Here is a 9,131-nt window from a genome sequence, read left to right on the forward strand (position 1 = left end):
AGGAAATAAAAAAGTAGTGCACCATGCAGTTAAAAATCACTAATTAACAAGTGAACTATGTTATATTACAAAAATGTGAGTTATGATAGCTTAGTTGTAATTTTAGTTTGTACTCCTAAACTTAGTATCTTTTCCACTTTGCACCCTAGATACCAAATTCGAACATTTTGACTCATTCAACAGCGACGTTGAGAAAATTGACAATTTTTATACGTATGAAACAAAATATCAGTTAACAAGTCAAAATTGACTTTGCACCCCTAACTTATTTCCTTTTTTTTCCCTATGCATCCCCGAACTTTATTAATTTTTAAACATACAACAAATAAGCATGGATTTTTTAGTCAATATTTTAAAATTCGGAAATGGCAATAACTTGGGCTCCTGTAATTAGGAAATGTGGTGATATTGGTTTGTTTATGGGTTTAATTGGTTGAACCAGTGGTTAAAATTGAATGACATCTCATATATATACATACAATTAAATGCTATGATAAAATACAAAAAATAAAGAACAAAAAAAAGTACACAACAAATAGAGATAATTTAAAATTCAATCTTTTGTACATGATTTTTCCCAATCAAAGCCAATTCTTTACCAGGATTGACTCGGTCAATGATTAACTTGAGCATCAAAAGTTACCTAATTCCCAATTCAACCGATCTAATCAACTGGTCCGTCTAGTCTAAGATTAACCTGCCATTGACGCATGTCTTTGCTATCAAACTTTTAAGTTGCTTTTTTTTTATGCGTTTAGTATTCTGTATAAAATGTTATTTGTGTGCAAAAGATCAGGTTGACTCCATGTCTAGTCTAGCATCAGATTAGATGACTCTTCAGTAGTCTGCGGTGTTTACTTCACCAATTTTAGCATGCACACTATAGTAAAAAAAGAACTTTTCAACATTACCTGCAAAATACGTAAAACAACCAAGTATATGTATAAGTTTACATTCTTGTCAACAAGTTTTGGGCCTAAAGATTGCAATTTTTGTTCTGTGCTATTTCTAACATCCCTTCCTAGCATTGTCTTAGATCTCGCACAAAATCATGTCTAAACAAGAACAATCAAATTAAAGGTTTAGTAAAATCTAGAGGACACCTTTAGGTTACCTTGACTAGCAATGCTCTTCGTAAGTACATTTCTTCCTATTTGATAGAAAAACTTGGAGATTATTAACCGTTTGAGCAGTGCAAGTTTCTGGCAACTCAATAATGAAATGTCCCAAGGAATTTACACAGGACATCCACGGGTACTCAATAATTATTTTTTCCCATCCATTGTAGTTTTATCTCACCAAATGAAGCATCCCTATGAAGTAGATGGGATCTGCATGTGAGTGCAAGTTCGTGCGTTTGTCATCTGGTATCTTTTAGCTTACATTGTCATCTTATCATTCTGTCACATGTGTAAATGTGGCCCTGGATTTATGTGGTTTTTGGTGCTTTTCAATTACATCGACTAGCAAATACAAGCTACTGAACTGTTATGACTACAATCTCCAAAAGAAGCGATTTGGACTTGAATTGTAACAATTTTATTATTTTAAAATTTAAACCGCTATTATCATTAAGGGGTAGAAATTGACTAAATGGATACCTAGAGAGACCATAGAATTTTGGTATAAAGTTATCCAAATTCCAAATTACTAAGGTTAATTTCATTTTATTCCCTCAAACTATACACAGAATTCTACTTTAATCCCCAAACTTCAAAATGGAACACTTAAATCCTTAAACTATAAAATTCGTTCCACTTAATGGTGTGTTAGAAAGGTAGATAGCACGCTCTGTTAGTGTAATTGTGCAAGTGTTATAAACCAAAGAAATAAGGGCATAAAGATAATTTTGCTCCCTGCCCTTTTCCATCTTCCTTCCTTTTTCCTTTTCTTTCTTTCTCATATTGTGCTTGCTTTCTCAACATTTCCAGCCATTTCCATTAATCAATTTTCATCTTTCCATCCTAAATCTTTACTCACTCCCTGAACTCTGGATTTATTTCTTTTTTTTTTCTCGATCTCCATTGGGATTTTAGAGTCCACTACGTTAACAAATTCTTTGGTTAAATTTGACTGCTTACCCAAGTTTTTAAATAAGAAAGAAATGAGAAAAATGGCGGGTCATTGGCTAAGTCAAGGATGCATAAGCATGACCATGAGGACATTCAGTTGGGAGGCCGGGCAGATGATAAATGGGGACCTTTTTAGTAATGATAACTTCTTTTTACTTTCAACGAAGAAATCAGAATTAAATTACTAACCCAAGTAAACCTCAGACAACTAATGATAACTTCTTTTTACACCGGCATCCTTTTTGGTCGGAAAGGTAATGGCAGCAGAGAGGGCAATATTAATTTCAATAATGTCCCAATTGAACAGCACTTCAATCTTCCAATAATAGAGCATTGCTGTCATCATCTTTCAATTTTCCCTTTTCAAATCTAACTCAAAAAAGTTTGTACTTATTCGTTTGGTAGATTATTCATTACCTTAATTAAGAAGCTTCTGTACAGATTTCTTTTAGCTTGGATTTTGTAGGATCCCGATTTGGCAGAGTTAGACTCTTGATTTAGATTCTGTGGGAGTTGCAATTAGTGAAATGGGGGGAAGAAATAGATTGCCATTCTAGTGGGCTGTGGTTGGTTCTCTCTAAAGTGAGAGCTTTCCCTCTCTAGTAGAGACCCTCTCTCCGGTGTGAGAGCAAAAAAGCTTTTCACACACTCAAACACACTAAATTTTCAAATTTCAAAGCAAACAGTCCAAATTTCAAAAAACAAGCCCAGGCACCGAACCAAAAACCGCCAATCTTTTGTGCAAGAGCTATCCAGAGTACATACTATCATGCTGCTAGCAAATTACCAAAATCGTGTTTTCAGTTCTTAGTTTTAGTGGAGGCTGTCTCAGAAAGGGGATGCATGTCCATACTCGGTTATCTCTTTATTAAGCGCAGAAAGCATTGATATGTCGGTTGTGGGGTCATAAAGGCAGCTCAACCCCACTTTGTGCTTCTACAAAAGAAAGGAAAAAAAAAAAAAAAAAACTAGTTTACCGTCTGGACAAGGCTTTTTTGATTCATGTACTTGTTTTTACATACGGGTTTTTTATCCTCTGTTTTCTTGTGGTAAATGCAGGTGGCTCTAACTCAGATACCTCCAAGGAATGGGCAAATCTGATTAAAGCGGCTGAAATTGATACAGGCACCATTGTACAGCACCACAGTATGGCGGAGAATCTTACAAAGGCTTTCCATAGGTTCGATCTTAGCAGCAGAGAGAGGGAAGGAATAGATCTGGAAACAGAGGATGTGTTAGCTGGAGTCGAGGAATGCAAGCTGACCTTGGTAGGAAGAATCATGGGAGAGAAGGTTGCAAATTTTACAGGGGTTAAAAACTACGCATCACATGTGTGGGGCTACCCCAGAAACTTACAAGTCAGTGAGCTCGGCCCAAATGTCTTCCAGTTTAACTTTGCAGATGAAAAAGACAAGGAGAAAGCTTTGAATGGGAGACCATGGGTCATTGATAACCAGCTACTAGTTGTTAAGCCATGGTCACCGGGAATAGAGAGGAGTACGGAAGCATTCCATGAATCTCATATGTGGATACAAGTGTGGAACCTCCCAATCCACTGGTTGAGTAAAGCGGTGGGTTTTAGACTTGGACAAATGTTCTCTGCAGTAAAGGAAGTAATCATTCCACCAGGAGGGGGAAAGGAGGGGAGACATATGAAAATTTTAGCAGAAGTGGATATATCACAGCCACTGGCGAGGGGCACTACTATAAAGTTTAATGGGAACCCAATATGGGTTGAATTTCGATACGAAAAGTGCCCAGATTTCTGCTACAAATGCGGAATAATAGGACATGGAGATAAAAATTGCAAAGCAATGGTGGGTAGAGAGCATAACCAGAGAGAAGAACAATTTGGGGCTTGGATGAGAGCAGGAAACATCATGGCTTCTCCATTAAGAGCAAGTAGAGCGTCTGAAGGAAGTACCCTAGTTATGGTTGAAACACAGAAACAAAAAGAGAGAGGGATGTTAGAGGAAGTAGGGGTAAGAAGTCAGGAAGGTAGGATGAATAAAAGTAAAGTGGGTACAGTTGTTGATTTGAAAAAAGATGAGAAGAGTAAGGAGCAGAATGAGGTGAATAAATCAAAGGAAGTTGAAGAAAAACTAAGGAAAAATGAGGGAGTAGTGAGGGAGGAGGAAGTCAGTGGAAGTTTTGAGGGAAGGAACGTGAAGGAGAACAAGGAGAGTGTAGCACCAGAGGAAAAGAAAAAAGAAGATGAAAACAAAATAGCACTTGAAATAGCTCAGGTAATGGAGACGGATGAAGGAGATGAGGAAAGGAATTTGAGCAAAATTGGGGGACAAGGGGTTGAGGAGAACCAACCGCACATGGTGCATGGCAAAGACAGAAATGCAAGGGGAGGGGTACAAGCTAGGAGAAGGCCAAGCGTCACAAGGAAACCACTGGCAGATATCACAACTGATATGGGAAATCCCAAGATGAGGGGTAAGAGGAAAATGGCAGGTAACAATCTGGTGGACAGCATGATGGAGGTTGATGAGGTAGACGAGCAGAAACCAAAAATGATGAAACTGGGGGAGATTTTGCATATACAACTAGGGGCATTGGAGGCAAGCCCAAGAAAGCCTCCACAGTGTAAATGAGAGTTGTGGCGTGGAACTGTCGAGGTGCTGGGAGCCCCTTGACAGTTCCCCAACTCAAGGAGGTATTACGCCTCCACTCTCCAGAGGTAGTGTTTTTATCAGAAACGAAAAATCAAAAAAGAGTCATTGATGGTATCATGAAGCAGATTCGTTTTGATCATAATGTAGTAGTAGAACCAGTAGGAAAAGCAGGGGGTCTAGCTATGATGTGGAAAAAGGAAGTAAAAGTACTACAGATCCATACTTCAGAATTCTCAATCGAGATGAGGGTCTATGATGAGGAAGTAAAAGAAGAATGGTGGTGTATTGGAGTTTATGCAAGTACGGATGATGCAACTAGAAGATTGCAATGGGAAGGGCTGGAGGAAAGAATGAAATGGTGGGGGAATAAGTGGATTCTGTTGGGAGATTTCAATGATATTCTATCAAATGAAGAAAAATGGGGTGGTAGGAAAAGAAGTGAGGGTAGCTTTAGATGTTTCAGAAACTTTATCCAGAAAGCTAGCCTGGTAGACATACATTTCGAAGGCAACCCATGGACATGGTGTAACCAATGGGAGAATGGGGGAGAGATTAAGCAAAGGCTGGATAGATGTCTGAGTAGCACAGAGTGGTTCCAAATCTTTGGGAATGCAACCTGCAAACATGTGGAAAATGAGGCTTCAGACCACTCAATGCTGGTGCTGTCTACTATACCTGCTCAAAAGAAAATGAAGAAAAGGTTTGTATTCGACCAAGTCTGGGCGCAGAGCCAAGAAGCAGAAGGGGTAGTGAGGCAGGCCTGGGCAAGACCACAGGTGGGATCAAAAATGTTCAAGATTACTAGGAAAATTAGAGAGTGTCGAATAGCTCTTCTAAGTTGGAATAAACTGAATAAACAAAATGCAGCTATACAGATTAATGAGATTAAGAGGAAGATACAAGAGCTGAAAGAATCTGCAGTTCAAGGGAAAAGTAGGAAAATGGCTGAATTGAAACTAAAGCTGAGTAGTGCCTACAAAGCAAAGGAAATTTTCTGGGCTCAAAAGGCAAGGAGCAAATGGCTAAAGGAAGGGGACAAGAATACAGCCTATTTTCATGCTTGTGTGAAGACAAGAAGGAAACGGAATCAGATAACAAGTTTGCAGAAAGGAAATGGAGAATGGTGCTCAGATAATCAACAAATCATCCAGGAGATTTGCAGGTACTATGAGGACCTTTACACCACATCTCAGCCACGAGACATGGAAGAAGTGTTGGAAGGGGTGCCTGTATCAATTACTAGCAGACTAAACCAGACTTTGATACAACCTGTGGAGGAAGCTGAGGTGAGAGTTGCCGTGTTCTCCATGCACCCAAACAAAGCACCTGGACCTGATGGTATGACACCCTTATTTTTTCAAAGATACTGGAATGATATTAAAACAGATGTGGTGTCTGCTATTCAAAGCTTTCTGGGCCATGGCCACCTTTTAAAGAGCTTAAATGAGACTAGCATAACCCTCATTCCAAAGGTTGAAAACCCTATAGACCTGGCAAACTATAGGCCTATCAGCCTCTGTAATGTGCTTTATAGAATCTTAGCAAAAATTTTGGCCAACAAACTGAAAAAAGTTATCGCTTTGTGCATTAGCTCTTCTCAATCTGCCTTCGTTCCTGGAAGACAGATTGTTGACAACATCATTTTGGCCCATGAAATCATGCACTTTTTAAAAAGCAAAAGAAAGGGTAATACTGCGTTTATGACCTTAAAGCTGGACATGGCAAAGGCTTATGACCGGGTGGAATGGAAATTTGTGGGTAGAATGATGTTAAAAATGGGGTTCTGTCCTATTTTTGTTAGATGGATTATGAGTTGTATGTCCTCTGTGTCCTATTCTTTCAACATAAATGGGGAAAGGGTGGGGTATGTGAAACCAAGTAGGGGTATTAGACAGGGGGATCCCTTATCCCCCTATCTTTTCTTGTTTTGCTCGGAAGGATTGTCTAATCTCATGACAAGGGCTATAGCGGATAGGCAGATTACTGGCCTCAAACTGAGTAGAAATGGACCAGTGCTATCTCACTTATTCTTTGCTGATGACTCTTTATTTTGTTGTAAAGCGCACCCACAGGAAGCTAGAGCCATGCAAAGGATTCTTGCAAAATATGAATTAGCCTCAGGACAGTGCATCAACTATGACAAATCTGCTGCTTTCTTTAGCAGAAATTGTAGCAGACAGCATAGGAGACAGACATGTGCAAAGATGAACAACATCAGGGAGGCAAACAATGGCAAATATTTGGGACTTCCCTTGGTGATAACAGCATCAAAAAAGCAAGTCTTCGCCTACATTGTCGATAAAGCAAAATCCAGAATGCAGGGATGGAAGCACAATCTACTCAGCCATGCAGGAAAAGAGGTGCTACTTAAGTCAGTCGTAATGGCTTTACCAAATTACACAATGTCATGCTGTAGATTGCCTAAAGGACTTTGTAATGAAATCTGTGGTCAAATGGCAAAATTTTGGAGAGGCCAAAATGAAGGGGATAGGAAGATGCAGTGGGTGAGTTGGGAGAAAATTACACAGGTGAAGGGAAATGGGGGTCTGGGATTTAGAGATCTAGAACACTTTAATAGTGCTCTGTTAGCAAAGCAACTCTGGAGGATATTGATGCAACCAGATTTATTAGTGAGCAGAGTGCTAGGAGCAAAGTATAAAATAGCGCTAACAGACTGGGATGGGGCAGCTCCGAAGAATGCATCATGGGTGTGGAAAAGTATATACAGCTCTGGACTGGTGTTACAAAAAGGAATGTGGAAGAGAGTGGGAGATGGGACTACTATCAACATATGGAGGGATAAGTGGATTATGGCAGCACCAAATGGGAGAATAGCAACTCAGAAACATCCAGATTGTAACTTGCAAACTGTGGCAGACTTGCTGATAGAGAAGGAATGGAATAAGAAACTGATTGAGGAGACGTTCTCAGAGCAAGAAACCTCACAAATATTACAAGTGCCATTAAGTCTGTTTCATAGAAAGGATGCGGTCTATTGGAAATATTCAAAATCAGGAAATTACACTGTGAAGTCGGGATATGCAGTAGAAAAGGAAGAGGTCAATGAAAGAAACAAGAAAAGTCATGGAGAGGAAGGAACCAGCTACGCACAACATAAAGACAAAGTGTGGAAGAGCTTGTGGGGATTAAAGATGAAGCCAAAAATAAAATATTTCATATGGAGATGCCTACACAACAGCATTCCTGTAAATGTGTTGATACACAAAAGAACAGGAAGAGGCTCGCCATTATGCAAATGCTGTGGGGAGGGGGAAGAAACAGTGGAACACATGATTTTCTATTGCAATAATGCTGAACCTATATGGAAGCTGGCCCCAATACAATGGGACAGATTATTGCAATGGAGATCAAATTTCTGGAGATGGTGGGAAGGTATATTAGAGGCAAGGAGCAGACAAAGAGGTGAAGACCACATCACCTTAACAGCAAACATCATATGGCAAATTTGGAAGGCAAGGAATGCTCGACAATTTGAAGGGAAACGTGGAGAGCACAGGACCATACTAGAAAATGCAAGGAACGAATGGCTGGAGTTCCAAGAGGAGCAGGTGGAAAATGACAAAAAGCACAGGACAGGAACAAGTCACCATATGAATAACCACCAATGGAGACCACCAGACGCAGGGGTAATGAAGATAAACACTGATGCTGCGATTCCTACTAAATCAGTAGGAGCTGGATTAGGAATGATTGCAAGAGATTGTGAGGGAAACATTGTCCAAGCAAGAGGCATCAGAAAGTTTAGCAGTGCAGGTGCAGAAATGGAAGAGGCAGATGCTCTTCGACAAGGCCTGCTAATGGCTAGAGAAGCTGGCTGGCGAAGAATTGAAATGCAAACTGATTGCAAAGCAGCCATTGAGACAATATGCAAGACAGGCTTGGGTGAAACACCAATTGGCACGATCATAGAGGATATTAGACATTTGAGTGACCTGTTCCAAGACTGTACTTTTTCTTTTGTGTATAGAGATGGAAATAGAAGTGCTCATAAAATGGCACAATTTGCATCTAAACTTGTTTCCAAGGTAATTTGGAAACAAAGTTTCCCCCTGTGGCTCAAAGAGAGTATACAGGAGGATAATAGGGCTAAGGTCCCTTTATGTAACTAAAATCTTGTATTGTCAAGTTCATATATGTATAACAAGAATACCGTTTGGAAAAAAAAAAAAAATAGTGGGCTGTGGTTGTTTAAGCCTCAGCACCTCTCCCATTTCCTCCGGCTTCCGCAGCTTCCCCTTCCCACCACACCCCTTCCCCTCATCACCCGGGCTGCAATAAACAAGCCTACCAAGAAATGGGTCGCGTCCGCACATGGATGTGGTTGTTTATTGAGTTAGTGGCAATTTAATGGAATTTATCTATTTGGAAGGCAACTCGGCGGTAGAAAAGGGAAGCTTGAATTTATCTATTCAGT

Source organism: Coffea arabica, chromosome 5e, assembly GCF_036785885.1.
Source record: "Coffea arabica cultivar ET-39 chromosome 5e, Coffea Arabica ET-39 HiFi, whole genome shotgun sequence".
Taxonomy (NCBI): domain Eukaryota; kingdom Viridiplantae; phylum Streptophyta; class Magnoliopsida; order Gentianales; family Rubiaceae; genus Coffea; species Coffea arabica.